The 20690-nt window shown below is 43.3% G+C and overlaps 1 protein-coding gene across 3 annotated transcripts in view; it reads right to left on the reverse strand.

Moving 5' to 3' along the window:
* Positions 1-20690, reverse strand: part of LOC307262841 (mitochondrial import inner membrane translocase subunit TIM16-like) — a 115925-nt gene that overhangs the window by 62211 nt on the left and 33024 nt on the right. The window lies entirely within an intron of this gene.

Consider the following 20690-nt stretch of genomic DNA (forward strand, 5'->3'; position numbering starts at 1 on the left):
TGCCTACGAGTGCATTAGGCCCCAAACAACTCCACCTATGGGCAAACACACCAAAGACACATCTGTCCATGTCTGTAAAGTAACCAACCTGCAGTTTACCCAGTGCACTATTCACAGTTCAGTGCTTACACAATGCCTTGAGGATGCATACAAAAAAACAATCAAACAATGCAACTGGAATATTTGTCTGTAAAAATAGTATAGATTGAAGATAACCGAAAGTGTTTTCAACGTGATTGTCAATATTTCCCTGTTAATTTTGGGAAGCTCTTCGTTTTCATTCAGTGTTTTTTTTTTTTATTCTGTGAACTTATTTGTACAAGTGGAAAAGTGATATTATCATTAAATGAATATCCAAAAAGAAAACAGAGGAAGTTGTCTTTTTTTGCTATACTGCAGATTCTACCTTTTACTTGTTAGAGTAAATATTATATTAACAAGCAAAAAGGGGGACAGGGGGGGTTCTGTTTGTCATAAAGGACCCCTTATTGTAAACCATCACTCAACGGGGTGACAGAGGAGATCACAGGAGTCCAGGAAAGACAAAGAGAGGGGAAGTACAGGTATAATCATTCAGGATATTATAATCATCCACATTGCAGTCCATCTATATCTGTCTGTGTGTATAAATGCATTTGTATTTGTGCACAAAATAATCTCAAAGCATCTTCATGGACACATCTCGCTGTCTCTTTGATGTCATTCCAACATGATAACAAGACTAAGATTTAACAGCGGTGCTAGTGGTACTGCACTGTGCATCTTTGACTAGCTGTGCTTTGGGCTAAAGGCTAACATCATTAAGCCGACATGCTCATGATGGCAATGCTATCATGTTGCAGGTAGGATGTATACTATATACCATAATTATTATCTTAATTTAGAATGTTGCCCATGCTCTTTATTAAGTGATATCCAAGTTTTGTGGAAATGGTTTTGTGCAATCGCTGCATTTGACAGGTCAACACCACGCAAAAAGCCTTAATATGTCAGCAGAAGAACGGTTCTTGGAATTCTTCCCCACCAGCAGTGAGCTGGAGGCAAAATGGAAACACAGATTCTGATTGAAACCACACAGGTTAAGGTGGTCGTGAATGACTCAGTGGTCTACGCCTAATGGCTGAGCATTTTTTGCTAAAACTTGCACAATAAACAAGGCTGACCACCCAGTGTTTTATAGTTTGGGATCCTGGTAGGGGATTGATGCAGCATGGACACAGAACATGCCCACGCCTACAAACAAGCGCACAAATATACTGCCCAATAGCTGGGAGCTGTTGTGCAAGGTCCCATGCTAACAACACAAACACATAAAACAGCACCACTCCTATCATGCAGGGCCCCTATTACACAAATGTGCTCAGCGAGAGCAAACCTCCGATTGAAATAACAGGAGAAACAATGCACCCCCTGGAGGTCAATAGACTTGAACTTATGTGCCTCCCCTCCAAAGAGCTAACCTTGTGTGTCCCGACATTTTTGAATGTTCATTAACCTTATTTACACAGGTTGTAAAGCCGTTAAGCCTGTGTTAGACGCTCATTCGCCCATTAAAAGATGCAGGATGTAAAGTCAAATATATGGGGCTTAATTGTGAGCACATGTGTGTATACTGGAGGTACTCCAGGTAAAAAGACGGATAGGATACATGGATGATGCCAGATAAGAATAATGCCTGTGGCTAAAAGAATGCATGCATGTTACCAAGCATCTGCAAATGTTCACGTATGTGGAAAAGAAAAGGAAACGGGGAACAGAGGGAGTGTGTGTGAGTGTTTCTCCTTTCCTTCAATAAAACAGTCCCTCTTTTCTTCCACTGGGTTGAGGAGAAACCTGGTCCTTGGATGGGAGCCAACTTTGACGCTCACACTTAGCCCGTGCTGCTCAATGGCCCCTATTGTAGTTTCAAGGGACCATTTTCACAATTATCAACAAAAAAAAATTCCACACAGAATTACTTCTAAGTAAATATTTTTTCACTCCCTTTCTTCTCGCTCTCTTTTCTCTTTCACTCTCTATTTCTTGTTTCTCATTCGTTTCCAAACTCAGGGCTGCTAGACGTCAGCCAAGGACAATGTGTTGTGTTTCCTCTGCACTTCTCAATCTTCAATTCAAATAAAATGTTCCTCTTGTCTCTTTTTCTCTCTTTTCTGCTTCTGTTTTTCATCTTACCAATAGCACTATTGCCCACACGGCACAACTGACCTCACAGTCTCCTCAGACCATGTCTCCAATCTTGAGAGGTTACTCTTGGGCTGCCTTTGGTTTCTAGGATGTTTCTTGTTCTTGTTAATCAACAATAAAGAATAAAAAGAATCGCAGCAACAGAGAGAAACAGAGCAGACAAGGAAAAAGAAGAGCTGTGCAGAGAAAACACACCGGCACTTTGTTTTTGGAACCTGGTTTTTCTGGCTCAATTTTTTTTTGGCCTTTTTGCTTGTTTCCTTAGAGTACTCACTCCAGCTCCGCCTGCCTCATATCCCACCTTGCCTCACTCCAAATCTTTCTCAAGTACAAAGAAGATATTGAGGTTGGTGTGCCACCGGTTCCTCTCATGCCATACTGCGGCCAGCCTGTGCCAGCAGAAAGACCAGATGCTGCTCAGACTAAAAGCAGTGAAGGGAATACTGAGAAGTGAGAAAGAGAGAAAAACTGAAAAAAAAATTGGAAAATAAAGAATAATTTGACTTGGGTTAGTTCTTGGCAACATATTTGAGCAGGCACACATGTAATTTATTCACGTGCTGTTTTGGTAGATTATTAGATAGAATAACAAATGGCTGTGTGATTTCCCAGTGCAGAAATTTTCTTAAAAGTCAACCCAACTCAAATGTCTGACGTCTTGTTGATGTTGAGATACAATGGATAATTTTACTTTTTTATGCTTTATTTGACAGTTTGGAGAGACATAGATGAAATGGGGCAGAGAGGGGAATGCCATGTAGAGAACGACCACGGGCCGGATTCTAACCAGTCCTCTGCTGCTTCTGAGGACTGAGCCTCTATGTACGGGCACTGTAACCACTCCAAAACACCCTCCATAATTTGGCCTTTTTATTCTATTCAATACAATTTCATTTTTTCTTGTGTTGGAGGACTCAACTCAAAGTATGCACATGAATGAGGAAACCAGAAACAGAGGATGACGATCCAACAGATGCTGTAAGATAAGAAGGAGAGGATGGAAAGAATTAGATGAAATTAAAAAGGGTGGAGCGATGATGAAATGTGCAGGCAGAGGGAGGTGAAGGGGACACTGTCCAAGCAGGACAACGTGCACTGACAAGCTCATGACGAGAGGTACTCAGGGGGGAAGTTGACGTGTGATGATGTGTGATGATGTGTGTGTGTGTGTGTGTGTGTGTGTGTGTGTGTGTGTGTGTGTGTGTGTGTGTGTTTGTGTTTGTGTGTGTGTGTGTGTGTGCTAGGCGGGGGTGGGGGGGGAGATTGGCTAATGGACAGCAGTGCAGTAAAAGAGCACCTAAACAGAACAGCCTGTCACCCCTGGAAAGCAAACCAGTGTGCATCTCATTTCAAAGGAATGGAGGGACAGTGGGTGGGGGAATTTGATTTTTAATCTGAAAAACACAAGCAGAGGAGTTAAATGGTACAGGAGGTGGCAGTGGACAGAGAGGAGCTTGTTGAGGGTCAGAGTCATGCAAGAGGGAGTAAAATAGTCACACATATTGGTAAACAATAAATGTTCTATAAACATTTTTGCCAGAATACTTTTGAATCCAAATAAGCTCCATAGGACTGGTTGATGAAGCTGATAGCTCAAGTGGGGTTAGATATCGTTTGAACTAATCAGAACCAGTTATTAAAATGTCAGCCCATAAGAGTAGCTTATAGCGCTCTCTAAATTTAATTGGGAAGAGGACACCATTTTTTTGGCCTGCCTTTTGTCTGAATAAATACTAGCCAATGTGCAATTTATTTTATTGATTCAATGGTCAAATTGAATTCCTATGAGGTCAATGACTAATGTCAAAGGGAAACAGAGAGCCAGAGTGGTGGAGTAAACATAAGGTGTCCCTGGGAAGAGTGCAAAGACGTCTGGATGGAAGCTAGCCCTAAGCGAGGCTGCTCAGCTCACACGGCCTTAGTAAGAAAAACAGCTGTGATGAGAAGTGTTCTAGGTCTGAGCAGCTGTTTGTGGAGCTAGTAGTTAGAAACTCCCAGAGACACTAACTCGGTGGTGAATTCCAGTGATTGTCACCAAAGGTCTACCGTTTGTCTCTATAGCATCTGGTGGGCCCCAGGCTTCATACAATGCTTACTTGTTTATTTTTCGGGGGTCGTAAAAACCTCAACACCTCCGATCTGAACTGTCGAAAATTGAAGTGACAGTAGTAAAAGGAGCTGTCATCATTGTAGAAAATCATCCTCTGGCTACAGCTCTGTCTTGAGCAACATGCCCGAATAACAACTTTGCAGCATGTTTGTTTGACGAATTGTGTTTGAAAAGGAGGGACAGAAACAGAAAGGACCAAAACTTTCCCTTACCTCCCCTGACTGGACACATTAAAAATGACCATGGGGTTTATAATCTAATAAAATCACTCTAAGTCTCATTAAACTCTGCAAGGGGTCACACATGCACTTGAAGGGGTTTGAGGGGAGGGGGGAGGGGCTGGGGGGGGGGGCATCAGCAGGAGAGGATGATCTTGACACAGCCTGCTTTGGCGGAGTCCCCGGAGCTGATTAAAACAATATAACACACAGAGCGCTTTATTTCATCTCCCCCAGATCAGCAGAGCTTCTGCTGACCCAGCAAGAGAAACATATGCTATACACACACACACACACAAAAAACATATGAACACTTGCACTTCAAACAAGGTTGAACAGAGGGAACTGCCTGTGATATGTGGTAAAAAAGTAACACAGTACAGATTTCAGGTCAGGTAAGAAGTTGCTGAGCCTGCTTATTAAGGCTTCAATATCCAGTATATTAATGTATCTGCAGCGACTACCTAAGGTTGTAAAATTGGGCCTCTGGTCAAATATTGAAAGAAATGGTCAAAACGCCATAAAAACTACAGCTGCGACCACAGCAGCTTTTAAATCATGATCTAAATATTTAAATAAGAGCCATATGAGGCATGTGTTGCATGTAGTGGAACTGATCTTGAATTGCCGGGGATTTATTTGACGTAAACAGAACCAAAAATACGACCGAGATCCCACATCTCAACAACTGAATTAAGGAGAGAAAAGATCAATCTCTTGTGTGCTTATACAATTTGGTCTTTCAACAGGAGGTGAAACAAATGCGGCTAATACAGTGTGTTTGACTTGGAAAGCATTGCCTACCCTTTCCTCACTCACTCTCTCTCCCTCCAGTCTCTTTTTTATTCTTCCATTCGTCTTTGTCCCAGACCCAGACTTACAAAAAAAAAAACATTTTAGTCTTAAAACCCGCAGCACAAACAAAACAGCAGAAGTCCATAAGTTAAGAGTAGCACAGTGACAGGGAGCAAGCCTGCCAAGACCCTGGGTTCAAGCATTCGGGCCTCTGATACTTCCCCCCCTCAACACACACCAGCACACATTAATCAAACGCTGCTGTGTACACATCCTGCGCCAACTTTCAAACTATACTTGCATCATGGCTGTGCTGTGTATACACATCTGCACATTTCACATTGTTTGTGGCTGGAGCTCCTGTACAATCTCAAACTGAGTTCAGCTATGCTGCAATTTAAAATGGGTGGGCATATTAAGGCTATGAGCAAGTGTAGAGACAAAAAAAAAATTCCACTCAAATTATTAGCTCCACAAAAACCAAAGAGATAGAATGCAAAGAGATAGACCCCACATTTTGGAAATTAAGTAATAGCACATTTAGTTTTGTATACAGTAGTTCTGCAATACTGTGTAGTATTCAAATTGGATTTAAATGAGCATTGGATCACTGTGTGTTTTTGTGTATGACTGTATGCGTGTGTCCAGTGGAGGGTGGCGACAGGCACGGCTTATGTGTCTGTAATCCTTTTCATCACAGTAGGTGCTCATGCTGTCTCTGTGGTAGACATTGTGATTAGCATACATCTTGCAGAATGGGATCCCCTGCCAACGTGTGTGAGTGAATGATGTGGTACAAGTAAGCTTTGTAAGCTTTCACACATTGTTTTTAATGTCAACAAGTTGGAACAATATCAACTTTGTCAGGATAATGTAAAGTAATGTAGAGTAACCGGTTTAAAAGAGGTGTGAAACCATTGCATTAAACTAGTGTGTGTGTGTGCACGTGTGAACACAGTGTGCCATGCTAACGTGTTCTGGCACAAGTTTGACTTCAGTAATCCACATCAGTCACACTAATTCCATTTCCCCCCAAACACACGTCGTCATCGAGCCCTAAACAGGAGTGATCACTGGCAGAACATATAATGGCCGTCTCAAACATCCTGCTGCCACAGGGCTGAGGCCAGCTGACCTCTGGCCCCTGCATGTCAACTCTAGCTCTACAGCAATGGGCCCTCCACTTCCCACCAACAAACACCTGTTTGTTCCTGGCGGCTAATAACACTCAGTTTGGGAGTCAGTCATTACACGCAAACACACAAATTTGTGGAGCTGCTAATCCCGTCCGTAGGGAGGGTCTGGACAGCCACAAGTGTCTGGCTGCTGATTAGTAGTGAGCTGGTGAATGAGTAGCAGACCGGGATAAGTCTGATTTTTACATGCTGTTGTCTAGTAATTAGGGTGCTGGTTTACATATCAAGACCAGTATGGGCTAAATGGGGACAAGGACACAACATCCCTTTGTAGCTTTTTTCAGTTAAAAGCCTATTTCTAAGTTCAAATATAGACACCAAGTATAAACTCAATACAATTTAAGTGAATCATGCGTATACGTATAACTCTCTCCCTGTTACATGGCTTTGATAATAATAATGCTGATTTATGCATTAAATGTGGCCAAGAAAAGGAACATTATTCCACTGGCTTTGGAGCTGCCCAAAATGTAAAACATTCTGGGAAAAGGTCATAAAAAAAACGCATCTGATACCATCTCTTTTTGGTTGACTGTCTGTCTGCCCATGGGTTTTTTGTCCTTGGACGACTTCCACCTGAATTAAGACAGTTGGGTGAAAGTAAATTGTATGTTCCGTTCAGGCTAAATACTGTATTGAAACTGGCTGGAAAAGCACTGAGGCACCTTCAGTTGGACATTGGTTTAAAATGTCTTTCCAACACTTTAGGCAAATGGAAAAGCTGACTCATGCCATCGAGGGGGAAAATAGAGAGCTTCTTCAAAATATTTGGAAGGAACATTTATAGAATATCTTAAAAGTCACCTGGCAAGTTTTTTTGAAGAAACCCAAGAAGCTGAGAACTTGAAAAAAACGCAATGTATAATGATAATGAAATATTATTCAGCTATAACAGCTACATATACTGTATGTGCATTTTTCCCTTTGACTATTAAGTGTGGACTTTCATATGCATCTGTTAAGTTATCTTTGAAAAGCCTTATTAATGAATACATTTAAAAAATATATATATGTAGCTATATATGCTCTTGAATGTGCTTTCCAGTAAAACTTGGAATCTCAACTTATTTGAATGCACAATCAGTAAAGAGTCATATATAACCATTTGCAGTTGCATCGCCAAGCACGATTACAGATATTTTGCAACACAAACACATACACATGAGAAGTGAATGGAATTATGGTCACTGCAAAGGATGAGCTATCTGAAAAGTTCATTCAAGTCAGTGCAAGTTGATATTCATGATGGAATGAATATGCTGTAAATGATAGGCAGTGAGTCATTTAAAGAAAACACAATTTGTATTTCATGAGCTAAAACATGCAAAACCACCAGTACGGTCATTTTAGCATGGCCTAAGCTCTTCATGGCCTCAGTATGTGGACCGGCAGCCACAGCCGACCTCTGTCCGAGCCAGTTGCAGTGACTGTTGCCAGAAGCCACTTACAGCCCACAACTGTCCAGGGCCTGGCCGGGGTCGGAGAGGGCAGAGGGAGAGATGGTGGATGGCCAGGCTGGGTGGTGCTATGGTCACTGCAGCGCACTGAGAGACTAGCCACCACACAAGACAAACATAAACAGGGACACCCGCTGGGGCAGGCTGACGCCGCGTGCCTGCGTGGGTGCCTGCCAGCCCCGTCTGTGGCCTGGGGGGTGTGGGCATGCTGCCTGCGCACCCCGGTAGGCACCCCCAAGTCGATGGGTTCACCCCAGTGGAAAGTCTGCATCAGCCCGCAGGGAGCCGCCTGTGGCTAAGAGAAGGTAGCGATTCACCAGGCCCCCCTCCCCAACCAATGCAGCCATCACTTCCCAAAGACCACAAGCTAAATGTATCCTCCATGCACAGCAGAAAATAGCATAACTGTGGGTAGGGAGAGGAGAAGAGGGGGGCTGATATAAAGACATGAAAGTAGGGGGTTCAGATGGAGGAGTGAGAGGTGATGAATGGACAAAATAGGAATGGACTTTTTATGGTGTACCAGAAAGGGAAAAACTGTTTTAAACAAAGGAATGAAGATCTAGAGCAAGGTAAGGATATGAAGGACATGTGGACAAAAACAAGAAGACATTGAAGGGGGTGAAAGATGGATGGAGGACTCCTGATAAAGAGTACACTACAGCAGACAGAGATGAAGAGGAGAAGAGCATGGGGGGGGGGGGGGGTGGTCTCCAGTTCAACCACCAAATATTTTCCCTCATAAGGGATATAATTTGCACAAACCCACTAAAGGTCAGGGGCACAGCACGCCGTGCCAACTCCATCTCGGCAGCCAACAAATGTTTTTTTTCCTCTTTCTCCTTCCCTGTCCGTCTCTCTTTCATTCGGTCCCCGTCTTTGTCGTCTCTGCCTTTCTAAACCTCCCATCCTTTCCATCTATTTTCACGGGACTCACGCCAATCGCTGTGGATTTTAGGTTGGGGAGATGCGTGTGTGTGTTCGGGTGTGTTATTCAAAGACCGTATGTCTTTTAACAATCTTGGTTTTTGCAGCTTGTGTTTGGCAGGCAGTGGCGTTCCACTGTAATTTCAACTGCTCGCTTCCCCATCTTCATTGTCACGAAACCTCCCCCCACCATCCCGCCAAGATACCAGTTGCAGAAAAAGCATTAGATTTCACATTAGGCAGCATTTGCCACATCATTAAACATCCTGCTAATACTATCTCCAGACGGCCAGATGGATTTATGTGAAAGACAATGACAGCAGTTTAGACTTCAAATGCTTTATAAAATAAATTACTTTTTGAGTTTTCGTGTGGAAAAAAATAACTCATCCTCTAACTAACACTCAACAGAACAGCAGGTATCTGTTGTAAAGGCCAGTCTATGTGTGAAGAGGTCAGATGTTCACCACTCACATCTGCTGGCTAAAGACTGGTGTTGAACATGCAGCAAAGTTTCAAAGACACGAATGATTGAATTTGCTTTATGTGTTTTTGCGTGTGTGTTAGTTTGCACAGCAGCTAGCTTGTAGCTGTGGAGAGACAGTGCCGAGGCCTGCCAGCTCACAGCTGTGAGTCTCTGCAGTTACCCAGCAGCAGTGGACCGTGGATGGACCATGATGGCCAGGATGTGTGGGGGGAACAGTTAAGAATAATACAGGCTCCCTCACCAGCACACACGTGTGTATGGATTTCTATTGCCGTTGGTCCATCAGCCCTGTGTTTTTTTCAGTCCAGTGCTAATGAAAGGCTTGCTCCCAGAGAACACACCACCCAGGCAGGTCAGAGTGAAAGACCCAGCAGATCCCCAGCTTTGTCCCTTTGGCCTCTAAAGAACAAGAAGTCCTTTAAATATTTTCCCTGGAGCTGGGCCTCCTTCTTTCTCCAGGCTGGTCAAAGATGTTTGTCTAAGGTGCTTTGTGAAGGAGTTGCTCTTTCAACCTCACTCCAAGACCCAGCCCACACAACTGGCACATACAGAAACACACTGGAAAGTAAAAACAGCAGGATACAGTAAACATGTAGGCACAAAAGTAGATGAAGCCACATCACCTCTACAATGCACACATCTTTTTAGTGGCAAAGCACAACGTAACGGGCTCATGCTTTTGGTAGGAAAATAGCAACTATAAAGGCAGCGGATATATCTCATTTAATTATTATGCTGTTGTTATGAGAGGCAGCATAGTGATCAAATCCTACACGCAAATGATATCAAACTGAACTAAGAACAACAACATTTAAAAAAAGGGAAAACTCAGTAGAATTCTGTTTGTTTTACAATGTGCTAAAGTGTCACTGGTGATGCGCATGAACTTGTATCTAACACAAGACACGGCTAATTTAGTCTGTGTCACTCCACCTGTCAAATCCTGCTGAGTGATGATGAATGTTGTTTGGTGATGGTCTGCCTTTGCTGAAAAAAGGTAAAGAAATGGCAGATTTGTCCAGGCATGTATGTTTGCATGACAGAACGGCATGTAGTGTGTGTGTATGTGTATGTGTATGTGTGTGTGTGTGTGTGTGTGTGTGTGTGTGTGTGTGTGTGTGTGTGTGTGTGTGTGTGTGTGTGTGTGTGTGTGTGTGTGAGTGTGCGTGTGCGTGTGACTGGCCCATCCAGCTTGCTGGTAGGAACGCAGTCCCGCCAATTTATGGTTGGGCAGCGGTGAGAGAGACACCTGTGCTCTCAACGCACAAAAGCGTTGGGAGAGTGCCCCTATGTTGGGTTAAATGGCATTGCAAAATCTCTCATTCCCTGTGTCCACGCACAGATTACAATGGACAGCAACCACTTTAAGGGGGACTTTCGCAATGGGAGCTACGGGTGAGAAAATCCACAGACTATGTGGGAGACGTCAACACCACCCCTTGTTTGCATGCACCAGTGATTACTGCAACACTACTGACAGGCCCGTTTTCACTTTAATGCCACAATGTAACAGCTTCCAATTAGAAAATGGTAAAATAACATACTAAATGAGTCGTGTAGTGTGCTGACGATGCCTTAAACTAAACACTGTCTCTAAATCAACAATCACTAGGGATTCTGCTGCCCTCATCAACTTTTGTGGCCAGAGGAAAAAAAGTATCAGACAAAGATGGCTGGGACACAATGGAGAGCTTACACTCCCTACTCTTAGAAGACTTTACCTCCCTCGCTCCCAATCCCAACCCTTCCTCAGTCCCCTGCAGCCTCTTTACAAAGCTTCCATACAATAGCCCACTGACTAATTGACCTTGCTGAAATAAAGTTATCCCGCTTCAAACAGAGGCCATTCAGTTGATGCTGGAGTCCACAGAGGTTTCTTTAAGAGCACACGGACCAAAGACCAACCGGTGTTCCCCCCGAGGGTCCTTCACCTTTTCTTCTCTTCTCCCACTCAAAGCTGCTCTACACAGTGGGGAATTATTTCCTGGCCACCATCACCTCCTCAACCCGCCCAACCAATTACATTTTGAAGATTTTTTTTTTAATCGGCTCAGGACAAGTGCATTTGCACACAGACACACACACACACACACACACACACACACTTCTTTGGGCAGAAAAACACGGAGGCGGTTGCAGGTGCAGAGCAGCTTCTGTTGTCAAAACATTTCCATAGAGACGAGAGAAATCCAACTAGCAGAGATTTTCCTCTCTGCTGTCTACATACCATTCTGCAATGTGTGTGTGCACATACACACATGAAGAAACAATACCATTTAGTACATTTGAGTACAATACACCAACCTGCATGAAACTGCCTCTGGTGCATCAACACAGTTAAAAACACAGTGAGGCGTTAGAGCATCCAGTCATATGACCATGACTCTCATACACACAGACGGTAAGCAGCTGCATGCCTTAGCACTTCTCCCATTAAACTAAGCGTGGCATATCACTCCTGCCCCACATACACAGACATGTTTCCACAGTGTGGGCAGACAAATAGGGCCCACAAGGGAAGTGACATCAGCCAGCAGCACATGCGGCCCACCTGCCACCAACCAATCCCTGTGGCTCTTTGAAAAGGAACTGCGATGAAACGGAAGGATGATTTCTATCAGACAGCAAATCTGCCAGAGACGAGCCCTGGATCACTGGTTTCAATCATGGACATGTGATCATAAAAGAGAATCCAATGAGCGGACAATTCACCTAGCCTGCTCTCTCTATTAACCCATAGGAAAAGTCTGCTCACTCAAACTCTCTTTCAAGAAAAAAGAAAGCTGGGCTGGATTTTTCTATTGTGCCAGATGTGGATGAGTGCTTTGCTGATGTTACACAGACCATTTTGCACATGGAAAAAAGCCATTGGCTTAGATACTGGAAGATTAGCTTTGGCATCACTGTATAGGCAATCAGGATTGGCGTTAAGCATTAAGATTTGCTTTTTGTTTTTTGAGTTGAATTGGAAATGAAATCATGACTATGGTGATCAAGTGCCAAGTAGTCAACGTAACAGGATGCGCAGGTGTTTCCCCTAATCAGTGATTTGTGCACAATAGAATTAAGGAATGACTTGATTGTAGGCGTGGCGGTAAATTGGAGTCTAGGGTTGTATCTTAATATGACGAAAAATCACATAATTGCGTGTTTCGAAATCAAAAATGTCTGGTGTGTTTAAGGAATCAAGGATGCACTGCTAAACTAGGCCATTGAGATACTGTGAGTAGACTGTGTGGATGGGTTGCAACGTAAAAGTCATTGGTATGATCGGAGGATACTTTACAACTGTGCATTTAATCAACAGGGTGTTGAAGAGAAGGCCCTATCAGAACAGGTTACAGTTTGTACAGAAAGAAATCTATACAGTCCTGGAGCAAACCTTTCTGGACAGATGAGACACAGATCAACATGTAGCAGAGTGATGGGAAGATTATAGAGTGAAGGAAAAGAGGAATATCTTATGATCCAAGAAATACTACCTCATTTGTCAAAACATTGAAGGAGATATCCCTTTGCAATGGTAACTTCTGACAGCAGTAACAAGATGAATAGTAGACTTATACAGAAATATAAGCCTGCTCAGACGCAAGAAAAAGTATCTAAATTCATTGGACAACAGTAAATGTTCCAAATGATTGGTCCACTAAAATTGCAAGGATAACTATTAAATGAGCACAAATATTCATTGTGCAAACACACAGTTCTTCCCATATGGATGTAAAGGACAGTCAGCACATTAATGCTTTTCTTGAACCAGAGTACAAAGCCAACATAACAAAAAAAGGTATAGAATGCTTATGGATTGCATTGAAGGCTTCAACCAGTCTTGTTCTATGGACTTTCGTGTTGACAAATCAGTAGAGGTTAGAACCACCATAAGTTTTATCTCGGCTTCATCTCGGACTGTGTAATTTAAGAGGGTCCACTATTTCCCTCTCTCCCATCCATCTGTACGTATGAATTATATCTGCATGAGACAGCTTGTGCTTGTCTGTGCGTATCAATATCACAGTCCCTCTATCATTCCCGTTTGGTCTTTCATTATTCTTTGTATGGCTATGAGGTGTGCAGTGACATGCTGCCAATCTGCAGCCAGCCCAGAGTCAGTGGTGGAGGCTGGAGGCCAGTGCAGGGCGGGGGTGGGGTGCAGGGCAGAGAAAACCATCTACTAATGGGAAACACACTTCTCTTCGTCGTTCAAATTGCTCTTTCTACCACAGCAGGGAGAGGTGGCAGCAATCCAGCGAGGTGACTGGCTTCCAGAAAGGAGGCATGATTCAGAAACGGGAGCTGTGCCGTGCCACGGTTCCTGATTCTCGTGAAAGGGACTATCATGAGTCTTATAAAAGACATTCACGCGTAGGAAAAGTTGGGGAAGAAGAGACGGGTACAGGAGAACACATTAAAAAAGGGAAAGACTTCCAGATGAAATGAATGAAAAAAAAAATGCACAGAAAAGGCAATTAAAAGCAAATACTGTAGGTGAAATGGAGATACCGGACGGCTTGGAAAGTATAGATACTAATGATGATTATATAACACATGGAGCCTTAAGATGTTCCACCGTTCTACTCCAAGTTTGGTAGATCTCCTTGAATCTGTCAATGCTGTTCCTCCAGAAACCGTATCCTCTTGCCCTGACACTAAAGAAGTAGTGTGTTTATTCATCTCCTATCATTGCATTTATATAATGTGAATAATGGCCTGTGCTGTTTCCACTTAAGCCTTGCATCGTCCGCCAAACCCAGCCTTCCTCACATCTCTATCAAACACTCCGTTACTGGATATCTATGCTACGCCACAGAGCAGCGAGAGGAAAAGTGCTGAAATGGACCGTGGATTGCCCGAAGTAGTCTGAAGGCTTTTGCGAGAGGGCAAAGATCCCAAATGTTATTGCCTGTGCATTTTTTTAATAAAAACAGGAGGTGAAAGAAAGACATTTTCCAGATGTTGGGAGAAAATATATAGGCAGCTGCAAGTGCAACGGCTGTTTTTGTAAAAGGATGGAAAGTGAAGCCCGACACTGTCTCAAAGTCCAAAGCCAAGACACATTAGAGTGTGGTTCCAGAAAGAGCCATCCAGGTTTGAGTCATTAAGGGAATCACTAAGATGCTCTCATCTGCCACATAATGCAGAGCAGTGTCCAGCCTTGACCAATCATCTCTAGTTTAGTCTGCATGAAATTATAATCCAAACCATGAAAGAAAATAGAGGTGACTGTAAAAAGAGACAGGGTTGGTTTTGAGGTATAGGAAGGAAGGTAGCTGGAGGTGGGAGGGAGAGATTTCTTTTTCTATTTTTCCTTCTGTGGCGAGTTCACATAAAAGGGTCCCTCTGATCCCTGGAGTGCTGTGCACATACCTGTGGGATGAAATCAAAACCCTCTGCGAATTATATTAAATATGCGCTGCCAAACACTCCACATATTTCCATGTGTTTTTTTTTACCAGTTCTGAAAGGCTCCATTAAGTTTGGTCTAAAATAACAGTTAATTAGAATCCCAGTCACCAGCACCTTCAAAGACTCAGCTCCCTACTGCTATTTTGCACGTGTAGGATAGTGAAGAAGAATAGTGAGAAATAGAGTGGGGGAGACAAATGGTAACACAGAGACAGATTCAAAGGTGGCCAGATAAGGTTAAAGAAGGGCTTTACTGAAGTATACCATCTGTACTTTTGACAGGTTAGTGGGCCCAGGAATAATAATAGGACATTTGCCCTGTTAATTGATCACGAAATAGGAACAGCGGACTTCAATGAGGTGCTGGTAAAAGGTTGGGATTGCCACATGAGCTTCCACGAGAACCCCATGAAAGCTCATAGAGAGACGATATCTCTATGATGAAAAAACAAAAAGTAAAAGGGGATTTCGGAGGGCTCTCCATCTTTTTCATCCTCTTCTCCTGGTCACCCGCACTCCCCCCTTTCCCCTACACTGAATCACAAACTGAAACCCCAAATGACTAACAGATTCCAGACACCATGTTTCAACTGTCAGAATGCAGAGTTCAGGTTCTTTGACAGAGCGTGTGCGGTCACATCTTTACCTTACCCTCCCCCAAGGCTATCCCAGAGAGGGGGGGGGGGTGGGTTTAGCAGCAACTGAACCGTCGACTTGACCCCGAAAATCCTCTGAATGTTGTCGTCTTGCCTTCACCTTCACCTTAAACGTGAATTTCTGAGTTGGGCCCAAACAACAAAGCTCCATTTGCTCTTCGAAAGCAAACTCTTAGATGGGGAGCAAGGTCAAACTCTCGTTCAACTATTCTGTGGTGTTTCTTTTGGTTTGGGTTAGCGGTGCTGCAGCTGCACCTAATCCCCACAGGAAAGCCTTCATCTGGGACTGATTTTAAGAGTGCCTGGCCGGGGTGGGAGAAAGGGGGGACTGTTCTCTAAAAGGGCTGGTTCCCTTCTGAGGCACAGGCCTCTTCTCAATCCATCTGATTAAAGGGAGTTTGGCTCAATTACACCCAATGACTGGGCCCTGCTCCCAGGCACGACCCTGCTAGAAAAACACACAGAAATAGATTGTGGACAATCAATAGCGGGTGAGACGTGCATCACACCTGGGGCACCCCCATGCGTCCACCGCAAAAATCTCTCTCTCTTTCAGAGAACGGCGCAATCTGTCAGCAGTGCTTGCCTCAGAGGGCGAGTTCTTTGTGTAACCCCATGACTGGGTTGAGAAAACAGTGGGGTCGGTTCTCCAGGGACGGGCTTATGTCCTCTCCAATCCAATCGGTGGGATGGATAATGGTGGGCACTGGGTCACGGCGATCTCTTTTGATCAACCTCAGGCCACAAAAAAAGGCAGAGCAGCAGAAGTACACCACAATGAAGAGTAACTGAAGATGAATGTTTGCACAGGCCTACATGTGTCCACTTGTGTTGTTATGGGCTTGAGGAGAGGGCCGAACATTGGTAGTGACTGAGGACAATTACATAGGTTTAAGGCAGAACTTTCCCTTTGTCATGCTGAATTCTAACCAGCTGACCCCCAGAGAATTTATTGTCAGCTTTATGACACCATAACATGCTACTAAATACAGGCAAGCCATCAAGGCTTTGCTGTGTTAGGTCTGATAAGGTGAATCTGTGTGTGTAGTTGCTTACGTGTGTGCGTGTGTGTGTGTGGGGGGGGGGAGGGGTGTGTATGGATAATTATTATAACGTCCCAAGCAGTTACATGGCAAGCTGGTTGCAATCCTGCCCAGTCGTAAAGTTCACTGATTGCAGCTGGCTTAAAGGCCCAATTAAACTCATTATTATAATTTGGGTTTATAGATGGAAGAGTATGAGGGCGGAGAGCGGTACACAGGGATCCACGCGGTTCTCCAATGTCCAGATCTGCAGCCTGTATGGAAAACAGAGCAGGCAGTAATGGCTACTTCTGCACGGTTAAAAGCACCCCTCTCAGACTCATCACCCACCAATTTTTCAGTCTCCATTTCAACCCTGACCGAAAAATAAACATTTCCTATCCATTATTCTCCATCCAAATTATATTCCACCCACAACCCCATTTTACTGGCTCATGCTCCCGGGGCCTCTTTATGTTGTGACACTCCAAAGAAAACAGTCCTACTGGATGTTGTGGACGATGCACAGCTAACCTGATACAAGCCAGCTCGCTGCTCCGATTACACACCATGTTTACCACGGGCCTTTTAATTAAAAACAGACAAGAAGGAAAAAAAGAACAAATCCATCTCGACATGCACCTCAGGGCCTAACATGACAGGGAGGAAATGCCCCACTATGAATGTTTGGCTTTGGGCTTCCTCAGCTGCTCGTGTACATTGGCACGGTTTAATCTATCAAGTGCAGAGAATAATGGAGTCGAGGTCTACTTTTGATCACTGCGTTTTGTCTTTTTCATAGCTGCTTTGTCATACGCAGGGGACATGCACTCAGGCAATGTAGAACTAAAGCACAATGATCCATAGAAAACCCACCATGATAACAAACCAGAAACAAACAATTAGGACACAAGAAGGGGGAACTTGAGGACTGTCTGGCGCTGAACAGAACAAGCTGAATGATGGCAGAGTATGGTGCCTTTGCCTCAGAAACTACTCGACACACCTAGATAGTATTGAATAAATAGTTGCTAGCATAAGTGGAAGGAGGCCCAGACACGTGCCTCTATCACCCAGTTGCATTAAAAAAAAACATTGATTAAAAAACAAGATGTAGTCAAATTGAGTAAACAGCCAGCAATAACGGACATTTTGACCTTGCCCACTGCCGAGGAAAGAGCCAGACATTTCTGTTATCAGTGTTTGCTGATTGCAGACTGCGTCTAGGAGCTATTTAGCTTCATGAAGAGTTTTGCCGGCGCTAAGATGGATATGACTGCCTGGATAAGAAGCATATGATTATATTTCCCCCCCCCCCCCGAATTGAGCTCCTAAGGCCATGTTTGCCCTAGACAGTGTTCGACATTGTTCTGGATGCAGACAAGAATGGAGCCTCGGCTTGTGTCAAAAGCTGAAGCTACATTAAAACATGGCAAGAAGCTAGGATGAGGTGATTGAAGGATAGTGTAATGTGGTGAGAGGGATGACATGGTGTATAAAAAGTTTTTCCTAAACATAACGTTGCAGTACTACTAGATGTAATGGAGCTGTTTTGAAAAGCATGAAGTAAAACATTTTTTTTTAAGAACATACATTTCACACTCAATGCGTGAAGGCAATATTGTGGCAAAGAAGATGTAAGAAATAAGAAGGAAAGAGGAAAAGCCAGAATGGCAGAATCTTTGATTGCCTAACTGTAATGATACGAACACCCTTGTTTATAAGCAGGAGGTAAACAACTTTGTACGGTGGTGTGAGGACCATCACCTCACAGTTAACACAAAAAAAACTGAAGAAATGGTGTTTGACCCAGGTCATGTGGGGGACCACACTCTGTTACTTATTCAAGATGCTAACATTGCTCAGGTTGATTCGTACAAATACTTGGGCGTGCATATTGACAATAACTTATCCTGGAGTGTCCATGTAAATAGTGTGTGCTCTAGGATCCAGCAGCGACTTCACTTTTTACGAAGGCTCAGGGTGTTTGGTGTCCAAAGGAAGGTGATGCTGCTTTTCTATCGTTCGGTGATCGAAAGTATAATTCGCTATGCAATCTCTGTTTGGTTTGGTAATTTAACTGTGAAGTGGAAGACTCAAATCAACAGATTGGTTCTCACAGCATTGAAAGTGATGGGAGTGAGGGAGCACCCCACTCTCCAAGCAATATTTGAGGAAACAGTACTTAGACAGGCTAGGAAAATAATTGCAGACCCCTCTCATGTCTTACATTCTGAGTACGACCTGCTACCCTCAGGCAGACGGTACAGAGTCCCAGTTAAATGCAAGAAAAGATATTTGAACAGGTATACATTTTCATTCATTCCACTATCCGTTACTCTGTTGAACTCAGGCCGTTAGTAGAATGCCATTTGTGGATCTGTATGTATGTATGTATGTATGTATGTATGTATGTATGTCTGTATGTATGTATGCACTTTATCATTGCACTGTCAGCACTTGTGTGCTAGGCACTGTATTTTTCTATATAGTATTCTATTTTTCTACTGTCTTGTTGTGTTATGTGTTATGCAGCAGTCTGTACGTCTAAGACAAATCTCCTTCGGGACAAAATAAAGTAATCTTGAATCTTGAATCTTATGCAGGTGAAACTCGAAAAATTAGAATATCATGCAAAAGTTCATTTATTTCAGTAATTCAACTTAAAGGTGAAAATAATATATTATATAGACTAATGACATGCAAAGTGAGATATCTCAAGCCTTTATTTGTTATAATTTTGATAATTATAGCTAACAGCTTATGAAAACCCCAAATTCAAAATCTCAGAAAATTTGAATATTACATGAAATCAATAAAGAAGGGATTTTAAATACAGGAATGTCGGCCCTCTATAAAGTATAATCATCCATATGTACTCAGTACTTGGTTTGGACCCCTTTTGAATGAATTATTGCCTCAATTCCAATTCATTTTCCATGATATTCTAATAATACGAGTATCACCTGTTTAAGTTCTAGCCTGCAGTGATCTGGAGGGGATGTGGCCTTGGGGGAGCAATAGCTCTCTGACACACCATCCCGACATACGATATCATGATTGAAGTGATTTAATGCAGGACATACTGCAGATGGGTCAGCAAGCACACAACAAAGTCATTATGTTTGATGAAAAATACCAGTATTCGAAATTAAAGAGTAAACCAAAGGGGGTTTTCTGCAAAATTCTAAGCTATACTGTTGGTTTAGGAAGACGTGGACAGACACCCTTGAAAAGCAGACGCTGAGTAAGAAGGAACATCAGGAACAGCTAACAGCTTGTTACCAGGTGAGCAGGACAATCGCATAGAAATCCTCACATTGCTGGTACATTCTCTTCAAGTCGCATCCTACCCACAATGCACAGGCAACAGACTCTGAGCAAACTTCGACATTCCTCTGTCTACGAGCAGAGACACCAATAAAACCTGACTAATCAACACTATCTTGTGTGGCTGTAGCAGACATACACATAGACAGTTCCTGAGGTACTGTATATAAAAGTGTTTTGGAGGGGATGGTTTTTCAGATAGCTAGAATGAATATCACAAAAAAAAAATAAGGTGGTAATAAGATGTTAAAAAACAGTGGCATTAGTGGCATCAGATATCTTTCATTTTCCAGTAAGAGTATGCTGGCACCAAAAAATGCGATGGATTCCAAAGAGGCCCTCAGACAGGCAACTATCTGTCTCACTCAAATGGAGGAGGAAGTGGAGGAAATGGAGAAGGGTGGCGAGCACGAGGGCGGAGGGAGCGTGGAGCTTGTTATTTAGGACTGCGCTGTGTCAACTCGTAAGCACACACACACACACTCGCAATCACACACACACACACAAACACACGCACTCTCTCTCTCTCAGAGACCGCTTTGCTACGGTAGTCTTGGGCTAATAAAAACTCAAGATTACTTTGTATATCTTCACACTTTCTGGTCCTTGGTGCAACCAAACATGGGCACACACAGACTCTCTCTCTCAAATAGCTGTGCCAAGGAACAGATGTGGTATCTGTGCTGACTATAGAACACCTCTGTATTCCTCATAGAGTGCTGAGTGCAGTTACCTCCTAGTCTTTTTACAGTAATAATAATAATGATTATATATTTATTTCACCGACCGCAGGCTGCTGAATCGCCTGGCAGAGCCCGGACTGCTCCAGGTTGGAATGACTTGGCAGAACCAACCTGTTTATAATAGCACTAACATGCATGGGTTGGATCTGACAAAGGAAGCCT

Source organism: Ammodytes marinus, assembly GCF_949987685.1.
Source record: "Ammodytes marinus genome assembly, chromosome: 16".
NCBI lineage: Eukaryota > Metazoa > Chordata > Actinopteri > Uranoscopiformes > Ammodytidae > Ammodytes > Ammodytes marinus.